General features: G+C 36.6%; 1 protein-coding gene across 1 annotated transcript in view; it reads left to right on the top strand.

The window, feature by feature from the left end:
- The window catches only part of LOC138693473 (thrombospondin type-1 domain-containing protein 4-like), a 603,922-nt gene that overhangs the window by 116,997 nt on the left and 470,636 nt on the right, over positions 1-16,289 (top strand). The gene's annotated exons all lie outside the window — the stretch shown is intronic.

Here is a 16,289-nt window from a genome sequence, read left to right as displayed (position 1 = left end):
GAGATCCGAGACATTCCATACGGATCTTTCTCGGCTCTATCCTTTTGGCGAGTTACCACAGATGAACACAATTTGGTCGTCTGTCATCCTGCTGATGTATTGTCTTCGTCTGATGGTCTAATTTGTTGAATTACACATCACTCACCGATATCCTAATTTCTTATGGGATGGAATATTTTTCATTTATTTTTTTCAGAATATGCATTTTAGTTGTTTCAATCATCTGAATGTAAGTGAATAGAAAAATAGTAGAATGGTCGCAGGAGAAACAGGAGTAGACCGAGAAAAACTATCCTAACACTGTTATTGTCTGCCATAAATACCGCATGGATTTTAAAATCGAACCTATTAGCGGTGCTTAACATCTGATGTTTACGTATGAAAAGATGATGATGATGATGATGATGATGATGATGATGATGATGATGATGATGACAGTAGAAGCCTGTGCCTTGAAAGACTAGAAATTCTTGTATCATGACGTTGAAGTTGGACGCATTCTTGACGTAACTTGTTCAGTGCACTATGGCTGCACACAACAGGGTCAAAGAAACTAACATTGCAGAGATGCATTTTTATTGAATTCCGTTCCGCTGCAACGTAACTTTTCTGATTATAACTCAAGATTATAGCTTAGGCGCACTTAAACGCGCTTATCGTGTGCTGGATGCAGCTCGTTAGAATGTTTCATACGTAATTGAGGAAGATGATGTGTATCTGAATTGCAGCTGCACCGTGGTTGCGCATATGCACCAAAGCGGAAACTGCAGGCATGCCGTACTTCTTCCTGCAAAATATTTTACTTATTTTGTCACTCTGCATAAACAAATTTTAGCGTTCAGTGTTCTGTGCAAACTTCCGTAACTTAAAACGTGTTTTTTCAGCTACACATCTGGTACATTTCTATCATCACCGTCATTTTCCTCATCAATGTATCATCAACAGCCACGGGTCCATGTCCTGTTGGTATCTGATACATTTTTATAAGGAGTGGCACATTAGTTTTGCAAAGTCTCCGAAACGAAATGCAGTATATTGCTGTCATTATTAGTATTGGCTATAATGCTATTGGCTATATTACTGATTAATTTCTGTCTTTTATTCATCTCAAATAAAAAGTCTTGTCAAGGCGATGAAATGCTACGAACTTTTGCATCTACCAATATATCATATCATATCATATCATATCATATCATATCATATCATATCATATCATATCATATCATATCATATCATATCATATCATATTATATCATCTATACAGGGTGAATCACAGGAAAGATAAAAAATTTAGTATACGATATCTCAGGCCATTTTGAAAAAGTTCATATGAACATAGATCAGTTTTCGAACGATGGCGGAGCTAGATGTATTTTTTTGGTAAAACGTCTCGCCTCAATGTGAATCAGATGTTACCATATGCTGCTGACGTGAGATGTGAGACAAGGTCACGGATCGTAATGAATGACGTAACATTGGAATCTGCATTGTGAGCGACGAGGATAAATTCATTCACCTCACAAACCGGGTGATGGGACATTACAAATTTCCAATCGCCTGCCCTTATCTGATGTAATGACACAGATCTCGCGCATAACACAAATACACTATCGCTTATCAGTTCACAGCAGTTCAGTAAGCTACTCACAGTACAGTAGTTATACAGGTACAGTTATCGAAAGTATTAAGTTGTGTTTTTCAAGATGTATTATAAATTTTCGACTGCAGAATACGCCGATATTTTGTACATTTATGGTTTGTGCGATGAAAGTTCCTTGTGTGCCGTCGCTGAATATGAACGACGCTTTCCGAACAGAAGAGTAATATATCGAAGAGTATTTACTATTTATGGGGTTGGATGAAAGACTTGGTATAACAAAGGAAGGTGAAAACGAGAGAGGCGCTAATCGACCGTATTTTGGATGCTGCACGCCACATAAAGAACAGCCACGTGCAACTCTCACGAGCGAGAGCGCGATTCACGCCCGAGCGCAACAGTGTATTTTGAAGCAGAAGGAGGCACCTTTGAAAATGTACGAAAACATGGACCCCGACATCTAGAATATTAGATATGTATGCATACGTGAATATAAACTTTAAATTTGTCCTTTGTCTGTCTGTAAATGCGAGTTAGTACAATTAGTACAGTTAGTAGAAATTTATGTGAAATCAAAGAGCCATATCTCCGTAACCGTTCGAAAACGGACCTATATTCGTATGAACTTTTTGACTCAGAATGACTTCAGTATTCACATCCCAAATTTTTTACCTTTCCTCGTGAATCATCCTGTATTATATTATTACCATACCATATATTATATTATATTATATTATATTATATTATATTATATTATATTATATTATATTATATTATATTATATTATATTATATTATGTCGCCTTGAACTGTCGAGCACTGAATCTGTTGTAGATTCCATTACTGCTAAAGCAATTACCATTTGCCTGCCGTTGAGACAAATTCCTTGTCAGGATCTTGTAAAGGCATAACCATTTCATGAGGATAAACACCTGTCAATACTGACATCGCAGCATCCAGCCTCTGGTGCTAACTATATTAACCTTGAAGACTAAACTGACAGTTGCAGGGTTAATTGAGTCTTTGCCTTATGAACCACGAGACGCTCCTTTCTCTTGTAGCTATAGATAGATGAAAGTTCATCCAACTTATCTCCTCTTTCACTGCGGAGTTCCTTTCTTAAGATTTCGTCGTATTTCAATTGTTGAAAATCTCGTACTTACGTGAATGTAGGTATTTTTAAAAATTATATTTCATCACTAAATATTGTGTTGATTACTTCGCTTTTAAGGAACCGATGTTCGATTCTCGGCAGTTCTGTTGGGATTTGTGGTGGGAAAACCGCTGTTGGAAAGGTAGGATTTTTCTGTCATTCTCACTCCATTATAGCATATTACTGACTGTAAATACGCATTATTCTTAGGGCGTTAAATAGGATGAAATATTATTGTGATAAGAATGCTTTTTTTGAGTAGGTTTACTCGAGATACTCCGGTTTTCCAAGGCATTCGTATTTCACTGTTCCTTCACTATTTGTCTATTTCCTAACTTTTTGTCAATAGTTTAAAAGGGACATTATACTACACGATCGGTGTCATTTGTGGTGAATAGTACGCCTGTTGGGTATATGTTATTTATAACTTGCTAAACCGCGAATTATAATTTTATATGGACCTCTTCAGATTCTTTGTGTTATGTGTTGGATAAATAAGTTGTTGGACCGTACTTCATTGCATAAAGATTTTAATTACAACACTAACATTTTTATCATGACATCTAGGAATAGCTTTTGTAGTTTAAATGAAACGTTAAAGAAAAAATTATCATTATTATTTGAATCAGGGAAGGTACCTTGCAGTTTGTGATGAAATGTTAAAGAAAAAATTATCATTATTATTTGAATCAGGGAAGGTACCTTGCAGTTTGTGATGAAATGTTAAAAAAAATTATCATTATTATTTGAATCAGGGAAGATACCTTGCAGTTTGTGATGAAATGTTAAAGAAAAAATTATCATTATTATTTGAATCAGGGAAGGTACCTTGCAGTTTGTGATGAAATGTTAAAGAAAAAATTATCATTATTATTTGAACCAGGGAAGGTACCTTGCGTTTTGTGATGAAATGTAAAAAAAATCACTATTATTTGAACCAGGGAAGGTACCTTGCTGTTTCTGGGGTAGGAATTATTTGTTGGGTAGTACTTCAGTTTTCATAACCGTCCTAATATCAACACTGTCATTTTTCCATTTTCTCATCATCTCTTAGTAGCATCTGCAGTTAAATTTCGTTCCAGAAAACAATAAACCATCATTAGAATATTCAGTAAAATGCATTTTTGTACATTTAAATACGTATAAGTACGAGTAAATATTAACTGAACATAGTGAATGGTTCAATTTTTTATGAAATCAGATTATTCTCGGTATATTCAAATTTAATAAAATCTTGAGATTTTATTGGTATAGCCTATCTAGAAACTGATGAAAAATACAACATAAAATATGAAGATGAATGGAGTTATGCGTACAATGAATATCAGGCGATAAAATCCCAAGAATTTGAAATGCCTGTAGGCCTATGTAAACCAAGGATTCGTCGAAGTTTGAAATGGTCCAAGGTGAGATGCAGAAAACAGCTTCCTGTAGCCTAGAAACAAGTCCCGACTTTATTCTGTACTGAACAGAAAGGAAAGGCTTAAGACTCAATCTGCGACAGCAAATTATTTTGACTCATAAAGGTGTACTTCCCTACTTAAGTTCCTACACAATAACCAAAAGTCTGCTCCTGAAAGACATGTAGGCTATAGTATAATATTCTGTAGATTCTTTGATATATTTAATTTGAAGCAAGATTAAATGTCCTGTAGACAGTCATATACTATATAAGATGCGCAATTACGTAACAACATTAACACAAATGCTGCAAAAAACAAATCAATACATGTGCAGTCCAGGATATGAGTGGAGTGCAAATATTGTTGCATGAATTTCAGCTAATATCACACAATATCATGACAGCATCTTGTTACGAACCAAGACTTCGCATCTGCCAAGTCATCGCCTCGCATAAGAAAAGCGCAAGACTCGCTGCCTGGCCTATAAAGAGCAGAACAAACACAGGTTCCATATTAGAAGTTGACAACGCCTTGTAAGACAATCCGCGCACAGTGCTGATATTTCTTAAGCGCGTTCTATCCACGAAGTCGCGCAAGAACTTCACGGGTAGACCAGCCTCAACAGCCCGGGCTATGATATCATTGAAATGAGTCAGAAATTCACTGCCCTTCTGAAGAACCATTGGAATATGAAACTGTACCATATTTTCTTTGAAAGAGTGTAGTTCTGATTTTTCTCCTATTCTTGATAGACTTTCAGATTCGTATTCTACAAAAACTCTTCCAGAAAACAGGGCAACATTTGAGCCATTGATAGAGTATTGCAAGCAATTGAAAGGGTTGTAACATTTGTATCTAGGAGATAAATGTTTCATGAACTCATCACTGAAAATGTCATCAAAAACTCTATCGAAAGCAAAGACAAAATCAGACATAACAAGATCATTAACTGTGCTTATCTGTCGCTTGAATTGTTCATCCAAAAGATAAGTAGTGAACTGAGATTGAAAGATGATATTGATTGCGTAAGAATATATCGTCCAACAGTAGAAAAATGTACGAAGGGGACAGCTTATTGGCACCAAGAGAGAAATTCTCCCCACAGCTACAGTCCATGATACTGATAAACTGTCACTAATACTTGTATATCGTGACAATTCCGGAATGTTAAGAGCTAATGTAGCTACACTCAAGCCCCATAAAACAAGAGCCGAAATAAATATTCCCATAAGAAGTAGTAACCAGACTGTTGAATCAAAAACGAGACCAATAGTTGTCCATCTAGGATATGGCTTCGCCTTTGGAACGAACCATGTAAATTTCTCACTGAAGTAACTTACAGTAGCATCTAGTATTTGATAGTCACTCTTAGTAAAACACCAGCAGCAGAAAGCTATATCAGTTTCGTCATTTAATAGGTCTCCAGTTAAACCTGTCCAGGTCCCATTTTCAAGTTTTTCACCCCATGGATAGATATCGTGGGATTGCAGAATTTTTACAGATGCATTCATCTTTCCATTTATATATTTCAGCATCCTAATTTCTAAGCCATCCATTGAATTTAAACTAGGAGTTTCTTCAGTTTCATCTCCGAATGACACGTAAGGTAACAAAGTGCCTGTACTTGCTCTTAAAGGGCATCCATTCAAATTTTTAGGAACTTTCGCAGGAAATAAATGTTCATTATGATGTAGTGCTGCTTGTTTTTCTCCCACAGTGCAATAACCTACTTTAACAATATCTTTAAACTGTCCACAATTTCCAGAAGATGATCTATATGGAAACCAGGTATATACATTTAAAAAATATTTATTTGATCCGTCGTCTTCAAATGCAAGGACTATAGCGTTGAGCACTTTGTACCTCCATAACTTTTTAAGAATTATTTTTGTCATTTGTCTTGGCCGATGTATCTCTCCTAGCAACCCAATAATGAAACGTCCTCTTGGATTCCAAGAAGAAGGATCCCTAAGTTGTCCCATTTGTTTCTTCATGCCACACAGTTCTTTGCTTATTGTACGTAAGTTGCATCTGACTAGAATGACGTAATTTCCATAGATATCGTATTTAACTTTCGACACTCGCAGTGACCATGTGTTGAACTTGTCTTTCACTTGTCTTCGCAAAACCATCGGCCATCTTGTCATCGAGTTAAACCATTTCAAAATGTAATCCTCTGTGTCTGGTAGAACTGTAGTTGTGTTAATAGATCTTCTAATATATTTCCAGAATATGGGATTTTCGTCGACAGGCATAGAGAAAACTACAGTACTGCCCGTGGTGAAGTATTTATTGGAGATTGTATGGATGCATTCTACCATATGAAGATCTCCATTCGTGACAGTATTTTCTGTACGAATGATAACAAACAGGCTTGTTGCGAGGAGAAGCGTGTATCCATTCTGCAAACACAATAATAAAATTTGTTTGTAGCTAAAACTTGAGGTTTGTTACAGCTGGCGCCAGCGTTTTTGGCGTGTGTCCTAGATATATATAGTACCCAGTTTGTGAACATGTTGCTAGTGCAGCTGAGAATGGTATCACTTCCTATACGCGTCACATCAGCCATTTGCCAGACACAATTGTCAGACTGACTGCGGCAAATGTAAAACACACGCACTTAACGTTTCCATTACTTATTTCACACGCCAAAAACGGTGACGAAGAGCTGTATTTGTTTGCATGTTGATTTTATTCGGCTTTTAAACTTGATGTATCAAACATGCGGTGAGTCGAGTGAGATGGTATTTGGCAATAAGCACAAGGATTCGCTATAGGATTATCTGATATTAGTCTTACAGTTCTGAAAACCTTGATGAAAGCTGAACGATATAATCAGCCCAAGCAGAATTCTAATCTTCGCTTCTATCCTATGCAGGTTTGGAGCACGAGTTCTGATCGCTAACCTATTGGCGGCTTGCTCGTACTATACTCGAATTCTAATACGTCTGTGGCTCGACTGATTTGAGGAGAGTAGGTGGAGATTGAATACAAACTGTGAAACAGTTATCTTGAAATACTGGGTCATTATTATAGATATATCAGAACCGATACCACGGTGTCTCGTCCTGTCCTTGTAATAATAATAATAATAATAATAATAATAATAATAATAATAATAATAATAATAATAATATAATAATAATACTAATAAATTTATTTATTTATTTAATCAGGTAGGTCACATCACAAGAAATACAAATAGAAATACAAATTCAGAGAGAAATAAGTAAGAAAAAAGAAATAAAAGTAGAAATTTAATATAGATACAAATACAGATGAAAAAAGGGAAGAAAAATACAAGTACAGGGACAAAATCGTAATAGGTACAAAAATAATGTAATAATAATAATAATAATAATAATAATAATAATAATAATAATAATAATAATAATCTGTGGCGCTACAGCCCGTGAAGGACCCAGAACGACCAACCGGCTGCTGGCCTCACGTCCACATGCCGAAGCAGAGATGGACGATCATCCAACCAGAGTGGAGGTATCGTGTGGTTAGCACGATGATCCCCCACCCGTTATAGCTGGCTTTCGCAACCGGATTTCGCTACCTATCGCAGCTCCCCAAGATGCTGGGTGAGCACCGATCCATACACTGGCCGAAATTTCATGAGAAAATTTCTTCCCCCATAAGGAATCGAACCAGCGCGCATTCCTTAACGCGAGTCCTAGGCAGGATGCCTTAGACCACGACGCCACTGCGCGGGACACAAAAATAATGTACCGTACTAATATATTATCTAATCACGGTATATTTAATGATGAAATCAAATAACTAAACTTGTAAAGACGGGTAATTAAGAGATTGTACAAATTTGAAGAAAGACAAACTAATAATTTTGAAGAATTCACAAAAAATTAAAATACCTAGTTTGCTGTATTGTACTCTACTCAGCCAGAAAATGCTGACTAAGTTTGTTTTTGAATACTGTTAAATTCCGACAGTATCTGATGCAATGGTTAGAGTATTCCATAAAAGCGCTGGCGAGATGATGATGATGATGATGATGATGATGATATTAATGTCTTATATTTTGTTCTGGCTATATGCGGCTATTTTGCGTGCGTGTGTGGAGATTGTGATACAATGATAGGTAACTGGTAACTGAAGCGGGAATTAAGATAGGTGGGTGTGGAGGTGTGAAGAACTTGCAAAAGAAGAACAAGGGAATGAAAATTTTACGATCGTTAAGGGGAATCCAGTTTAGAGTATGGAAGGATGGGGAAATGTGATCAGCGCGATGCACATCGCAGACGAATCGAACACAAGAGTTATGAACACGATATGGTCTCTGAGACTGGTTGTCATTGGGATCGATCAGTAGGAAAGCACAGTAATCAAAATGGACCATTACTAATGTTTGCACTAGTGTTTTTCAGTGGTAGCGGAAGAAATTTTCGAAAGTTTATAATAATAATAATAATAATAATAATAATAATAATAATAATAATAATCATAATAATAATATATTAATAATGATGATAGTAATAATGATAAAGTGCATAAAAGTTACCTTACCTTTAATTCCATAGTTAGATATCCTTTCGTACTATTTGAAACGACTTTATATAGGATTATCGCTATACAGAAAGAAATATGGTAGAAGTGAGCATTCGTTGAAATAATTTTATTTTACAGAGCTATCTTAACGGAACTGGACTTATCAGTATTCTAATACTTCTGGAGATAATATGAATATTTCAGATCCACTCAATAGAGACGGAATTCCTTGTGGACAGACATATGAAAAGCGAGCTACCATGGCAACTAGAGTTGTATGGATGTCAACAGATGAATGTCGTCGGGGCTTTCAAATTTAGTTTCGCTCTCTATCGTATCTCCTTGTCACTTGTGCGCTCAATGGAAACCCTTGCTAATGAGGCTTCCGTGCATTCAACGAATACGGCTAACACACTTCTCTCGTTTCTCGATCATTGAATGCGTGTAGAGTTCATTCATTCTTCCATTAGGCGAAGACAGACTTCAATGTGGTGACATTTAGTGCCTAAATCATGCATCACTGTATCATATTTTAGCATCTAGACAGGATTGTTAGTTTGATTCTCCTTGGTTAGTCATGTTTTGTAACGATGCTTCGAAAATCATACATATTGAAGTCTAATGAAGTAAATTTATTTATGAAAGATTTCATGCTGTTCATTTCATATAATATTTGTTCAGAAATTTTGAACGAAAGTACTAAATTGAATTGTCGTCAAATAATATGCTGTATTATTTCTATGTTCATGTTTCGATGTCAAATTTTTTATTTATGTCTTCCACCATTTTTTCTGAGAAAATTGTAGTTCTTACAATGAGTACCACGATGAGATCCTGTTAACTTTATGTATGAGTGAAATGTGACGATTTCTAGTAAAGCAAAAAGCAGTGTAGTGCCGTTATGTTTTACAATTTTACCACAGGGTTTGCAATTTTCCCCCCCAATAGCTATGAAAGAAACGAGAAGTAAATTACAGATCGCTCAATGTTTCTTTGTGTTAATAGTGTACCTTACTTACTTACTTACTTTTAAGGAACCCGCAGGTTCATTGCCGCCCTCACATAAGCCCGCCATTGGTCCCTATCCTGAGCAAGATTAATCCAGTCTCTATCATCATATCCCACCTCTCTCAAATCCATTTTAATATTATCTTTTTCCCTCCGGCCTCCCAACTAACACTCTATATGCATTTCTGGATTCGCCCATACGTGTTACATGCCCTGCCCATCTCAAACGTCTAGATTTAATGTTCCTATTTATGTCAGGTGAAGAATACAATGCGTGCAGTTCTGTGTTATGTAACTTTCTCCATTCCCCTGTAACTTCATCCCTCTTAGCCCCAAATATTTTCCTAAGAACCTTATTCTCAAACACCCTTAACCTATGTTCCTCTCTCAAAGTGAGAGTCCAAGTTTCACAACCATAAAGGACAACCGGTAATATAACTGTTTTATAAATTCTAACTTTCAGATTTTTTGACAGCACACTGGATGATAAAAGCTTCTCAACCGAATAATAACAGGTATTTCCCATATTTATTCTGTGTTTAGTTTCCTCCCGAGTATCATTTATATGTGTTACTGTTGCTCCCAGGTATTTGAATTTTTCCACCTCTTGAAAAGTTAAATTTCCAGCTTTTATACTTCCATTTCGTACAATATTCTGATCACGAGACATAATCATATACTTTGTCTTTTCGGGATTTACTTCCAAACCTATCTCTTTACTTGGTTCAAATAAAATTCCCGTATTTTCCCTAATCGTTTGTGGATTTTCTCCTAACATATTCACTTCGGCTGGCCTTCTATGCCCAAGGTTGCGGGTTCGATCCCGGGCCAGGTCGATGGCATTTAAGTGTGCTTAAATGTGACAGGCTCATGTCAGTAGATTTACTGGCATGTAAAAGAACTCCTGTGGGACAAAATTCCGGCACATCCGGCGACGCTGATATAACCTCTGCAGTTGCGAGCGTCGTTAAATAAAACATAACATTACTTTTTTATTCACTTCATCTGCATAGAGAAGCAGCTGATGTAACCCGTTCAATTCCAAACCCTGCCTGTTATCCTGGACTTTCCTAATGTCATACTCTAGAGCAAAGTTAAAAAGTAAAGGTGATAGTGCATCTCCTTGCTTTACTTTTGGAAACATCTTATGATCCCGTAACTTTTTAGCTGTCCATTATATTTCGCGAAAATTTACTATTTCTTATAATTCTTTTTGTCGGTGAACTTCACATTACATATATAGGGCCTGCATACCACCAGGAAAAAAACTCTGTTCTTAACCTATCTAACAAACAGTTAAAAATGAAAGAAATCTTATTGTAATTTTAAACATTTTAAAATTCAGTTCTAATGTCCCTTAATCCATTAATTGAAGCTCATTTGTTGTCACTACTAAGATCAAGAAGCACCTTATGACTTTTTGCTCATTGGAACACATGTTGTTTGTTTTATGTACGGAACACTCAACCAGATTATACTACTTGAAAAAATTCGAATATCGATAACCGAATCATTATTTTTGCTCGTGAAATATATCGATAATTTTCCAATCATTTAATCTCTAAGTAAAATAATTACTACGAAGGCAAATTTACTGGCAATGTGCAGTAATAGTTAAAAATGAGAGAAATCGGATTGAAATTGTAAAAATTTAAAAATTCAGTTCAAATGTCCGTTAATCCATTAATTGAAGCTTATTTATTGTCATTACTAAGGTCAAGAAGAAATTTATGAGTTTTTGCTCATTGGAAAACATGTTGTTATTTTATGTACGGAACATTCAACCAGATTATACTACTTGAAAAAATTCGATTATCGATAATCGAATCTTAATTTTGCTCATGAAATATATTGCGACTTTTCCAATCATTCATCTCTAAGTAAAATAATTACTACGAAGGAAAATTTACTGGCAATATGCAGTAACAGTTATAAATGAAATAAATCGGATTGAAATTGTAAAAATTTTAAAATTCAGTTCTAATGTCCGTTAATCCATTAATTGAAACTTGTTTGTTGTCATTACTAAGACCAAGAAGCACCTTATGAATTTTTGCTCATTGGAACATGTTGTTGTTGTTGTTGTTGTTGTTGTTGTTGTTGTTGTTGTTGTTTTATGTACGGAATACTCAACCAGATTATACTACTTGAAAAAAATTCGAATATCGATAAATAATCGAATCATAATTTTTGCTCGTGAAATATATCGAGACTTCAATCTCTAAGTAAAATAATTACTACGAAGGCAAATTTACTGGTAATGTGCTGCTTAATAGATCGCCCAGTGTCGCACATTTGTCTGTGAATCCCATTGAGTCTGGGTTCTCAAGTATTCGCCCTTGAATGTTTGGAATGCCGCTTGGTGATGAATTAATTGAATGCCCAAATGTTTCTAAAGTCACTACCGACATTCTTCCACTTTGCCAGCCTCCTGACGTGTGGAGACCTACTGGGCCGCAGCTGGTAAATCCTCTGGCAAGGAGACGCCCGTACTAATCGTACAGTTGGCTGTGGGCCATTGACTATCGCTCTTCCCCTGTTTGTGAGGTTGGCTAACGTTTCGATATTAATAAATAATCTACTCCCTTTTGGCCGTTCAAACAGGCTCTGCTTAAAAGCATCCAGAATTTATTCTTACGCGAAAAATCCATGCTGTGATATTTTTTCTTGCAAAGGTGTTGGTACTCTGGAGCTTTGTTCGATTCCCAACACGAAAGCGAAGGCTTACCTACCTTCCGGAAGGGCTGGATTACGCCTCTTCTTTTTTTTGCCTGACCAAGATTGTTTTATACGGTGATGTTATATCATGCTAATCACATGATAGGTGATCTCGTTACTTATGATTATGAGGAGGGTCACTTTCCTGTGATGGAGGAAAATTATTTTATCGGTGTCATTTAAATTGCTTCTTTTAACTCCAACGCCAAATGATTTGGATGCGAAACTTGGGAATAGATAGCATTGTTATTAGAGGGCAACACGCTTTTATAAACCGATTAATTAGGTGCGCCATAGCAATTTGATGGCCAAATACTATCTCAAATGAAAATACAGGGAAGTACAAATCATAATTTCGAGTCTTATTAGGCAGTGGGTAGCATGTATCAATTGGAGGTTTTTTAGACACACTGTACGAAGACCACTGGATAATAATGAAAAATACGCAATTAGGAAATGGCAAAGGCCGAAAAACACATGGAAAAGAGTCGATTTTTTACGCAAGACAATTATTTTTAAACTAAATGTATTTTCGTACAAGATGGATTAGAAATAAAAGTAAAGTAAATCCGTGGCACTACAACCCATGAAGGGCCAAGACCGACCAGCCGGCTGCTGGCCTCACGTCCACATGCCGAAGCAGAGATGGACGATCGGGCAGGGCATGGTTGCGCCCCACGGTCAGGTAAAATGCAGCAGATAAAAAAGGGTTCCTGTCTTGTGGGCATACTTGCGCCCCGTTCCCATCAGGTAGAAAAAAGGAGCATGGCATAGTTGCGCGTCGATGAAATAGGTAGAGAAAAAGACATTACGGAAACTCGAGCATCATAATAAACCAACCTTATTGAATTCTTATTCGATTTAATATTCATTATCGATACCGTTAAAATGAAAACCATGAAGTTGGCAGTTTATTATTAACTGTTTTTCTGTTGTTATGCAGCTATTACCGATAGCCTACGGTTAAAATGAACACCATGAAGTTGACAGTACTTTATTAACTGTTTTTCTGCTGTTTATGCAGTTATTATCGATAGTCTACCGTTAAAATGAATACTGTGAAGTTGGCAGTACTTTATTGACTGTTTTTCTACTCTTTATGCAGTTATTATCGATAGCCTACCATTAAAATTAACACCATGAAGTTGGCAGTACATTTTTAACTGTTTTTCTGTTGTTTATGCAGTTACTTTATCGATAGCCTACCATTAAAATGAACACCATGAAGTTGGCAGTACTTTATTAACTCTTTTTCTACTGTTTATGCAGTGATTATCGATAGCCTACCGATATCGATAGGCTCCATTTTTTAATCGATGAATTCAGAAGCGGTAAAATAGACAGATATTCTTAAAAATGCAGCTACCATTATAATATGTTAAAGTAATTTATTTATTTTGTGACAATCACTTTCGTGTGTACGAGTACTATGTCCATCGGCGTGCAACTATGCCATGTCAATTCTGCTACCTAATTTCATCGGGGCGCAACTATGCTATGCCTAGGCCTCCGAATTGACCGCGGGGCGCAACTATGCCATACCGGGACGATCATCCAACCACAATGGAGGTATCATGTGGTTAGCACGATTATCTCCCCAGCCGTTATAGCTGGTTTTCGAAACCGGATTTTCATTATCTATCGTAGCTCCCCAAGTGCATTACGATGCTGGGTGGGCACCGGTCCCATACACTGGCCGAAATTTCATGTGAAAATTTCTTTCCCCATGAGAACTCGAACCAGCGCGCATTCGGTAACGCGAGTCCTAGGCAGGATACCTTAGACCACGACGCCACGGCGCGGGACAGATGGATTAGAAAAATAATACACACTTTTTAATTATCCATTGGCATTTTTTTCTATTCAACACTGATCTTTATCTAATTGTGACATAATATGCTTTCTACAAAATACTTTTGAGCGCTACTGTATTTGCTTAGTGGACAGTCTTCTGTAGTTGATATAAGTTTAAAAACTTAGGAGCGTATATAATTTACTTCTGTATTTATTCACACTGTCATTTCAGGAGTATGTCGTTATCCAAAATCTTGCGTCTTTTGCTTCGGTACAGATTCAATTTCTCGCAACTAACGTTACAGGGTAGCGTTCAGTAAGTTTTTGTTTAGTACTGTACGCTGTAACTAGTTTTACGCTAAAATATTAGCCTTTTCATTGGCCTTCTTTCAATTAATGTAGTAGTTAATGTCTGTACTAAGTAGCTTTGTGTAGGAAGATAAGTTAAATCTAAGAGTGAATGTTAAATTTATGTAAGCATGATTACAAGTAAGAGCGTATTGTATTTGTTGCAGGAATATTAAGTAGGCTACCTTATCATGATTAAGGTTACATGAAAATCGCCGTAAATACGATGAAGTAAAATGGCAAGACTGTGAAACTCGTAATAAAATATCGCATTTACGACCATAATTGTGCTGTCATAAATGCATATAAATATGTATTCTATATTAGCCTATAGATTCACTTTAGGAACAACGTATCCTATCCATAAAATTAAATATGTTAAGGAACGGTCGCGTTTGGAAATAATGTGCCTCTGTTTAATGCATTTGTGTTGTTTATACCGTATAGATTTTGTTACGTTACGCCCATAATGCTTTATACTACTTCGATAATAAGTGTACGGTAAATGATTTCACGTGAAATAGAATCCTAACGGTTTAAATTAAAATATTTCCATGCCGACATAATCGGCATGAAATTGAAACTGCATTATGGCACTATATCGAAATCGTTTCTAACAACATATATGTCGATTATCGATACATGATGTCGTATTTCATTACATTATATTTCAGTATTTTCAATCTCGATAGCCTAATTGGGCCCTGTAGCTACGACAAATATGGAAGAATGGAACATTGAGGTTGTTATTTATATAGCTAGTTCGGCAGATAATAGCCTATTTACAATACATGTAGCTTCAGTCCTTTAAGCTGAATAGAATGTAGCTGTAGCTATGCAAGAAATTTCAGCATTCAAATAGACTCACAAGCAGAAATGATTCTATACGCAGACGACATGGTGATAGGGTCGGCAGTAAAAGAGGACGTGCAGAAGGCGCTACAAAATCTAGAGAACTGGGCAGAGGAAAACGACCTGGATGTAAACAAAGAGAAGACAGTGCAAATGACATTCAGGAAGGGCGGAAAAATAGCGCCCAAAGACAGAATAACCTTATATGACGAGCCCCTACAAGTTGTAGGGAAATATAAATACCTGGGAATTACATTACAGACAACAGCAACATCTTTCGGTATGCACGTTCAAGAAAGAGCAGCAGCAGCCATCAAAGCCTCATACAACATTCCGAACATAACCGATCTGTCGACAAGCACAGCGATGACACTATTCAAAACGGTAGTAGCGCCAGTTATAACGTACGGAATAGAGTTCATTTGGGAAAAACTCAAGATTGGTGACATGATTAGAATAGAAAAAGTCAAGACTATGTTTATGAAACGGATACTAGGAGTCGGAAAAGCAGCACCATCCCGCCTTGCATATGAGCTCATGAGAGAGACATATTTCGTAGATGATATCAGATCGCAGCACTGGCTACATCCACAGGTCCCCTACCAGGAACTGGTAAGCATAAGAGACCGGAAGAAGAAGGAGATAGATCTAGAGTTCTACACCACATCAGCCATGCTAGACGACAGCTGGACCAGGGAGTGTAGGAGCCAGAGACACGTGACAACAAGACTCGCAATACACGGGTTTCATCCTAAAATATGTGTGAACAACATCCATGAACCGACCGAAGACTGCAAATGTGTGCTGTGCGGGCAAAGATGTAGGAAATACCACATCATAACGTGTGCGAAGAGAGTTAAACCAATAACAGACTATGGCAAAGACTAAACTTGGACATTAAT

This window comes from Periplaneta americana, chromosome 17 (assembly GCF_040183065.1).
Source record: "Periplaneta americana isolate PAMFEO1 chromosome 17, P.americana_PAMFEO1_priV1, whole genome shotgun sequence".
Lineage (NCBI taxonomy): Eukaryota > Metazoa > Arthropoda > Insecta > Blattodea > Blattidae > Periplaneta > Periplaneta americana.
This window is presented reverse-complemented; position numbering and strand designations above follow the sequence as displayed.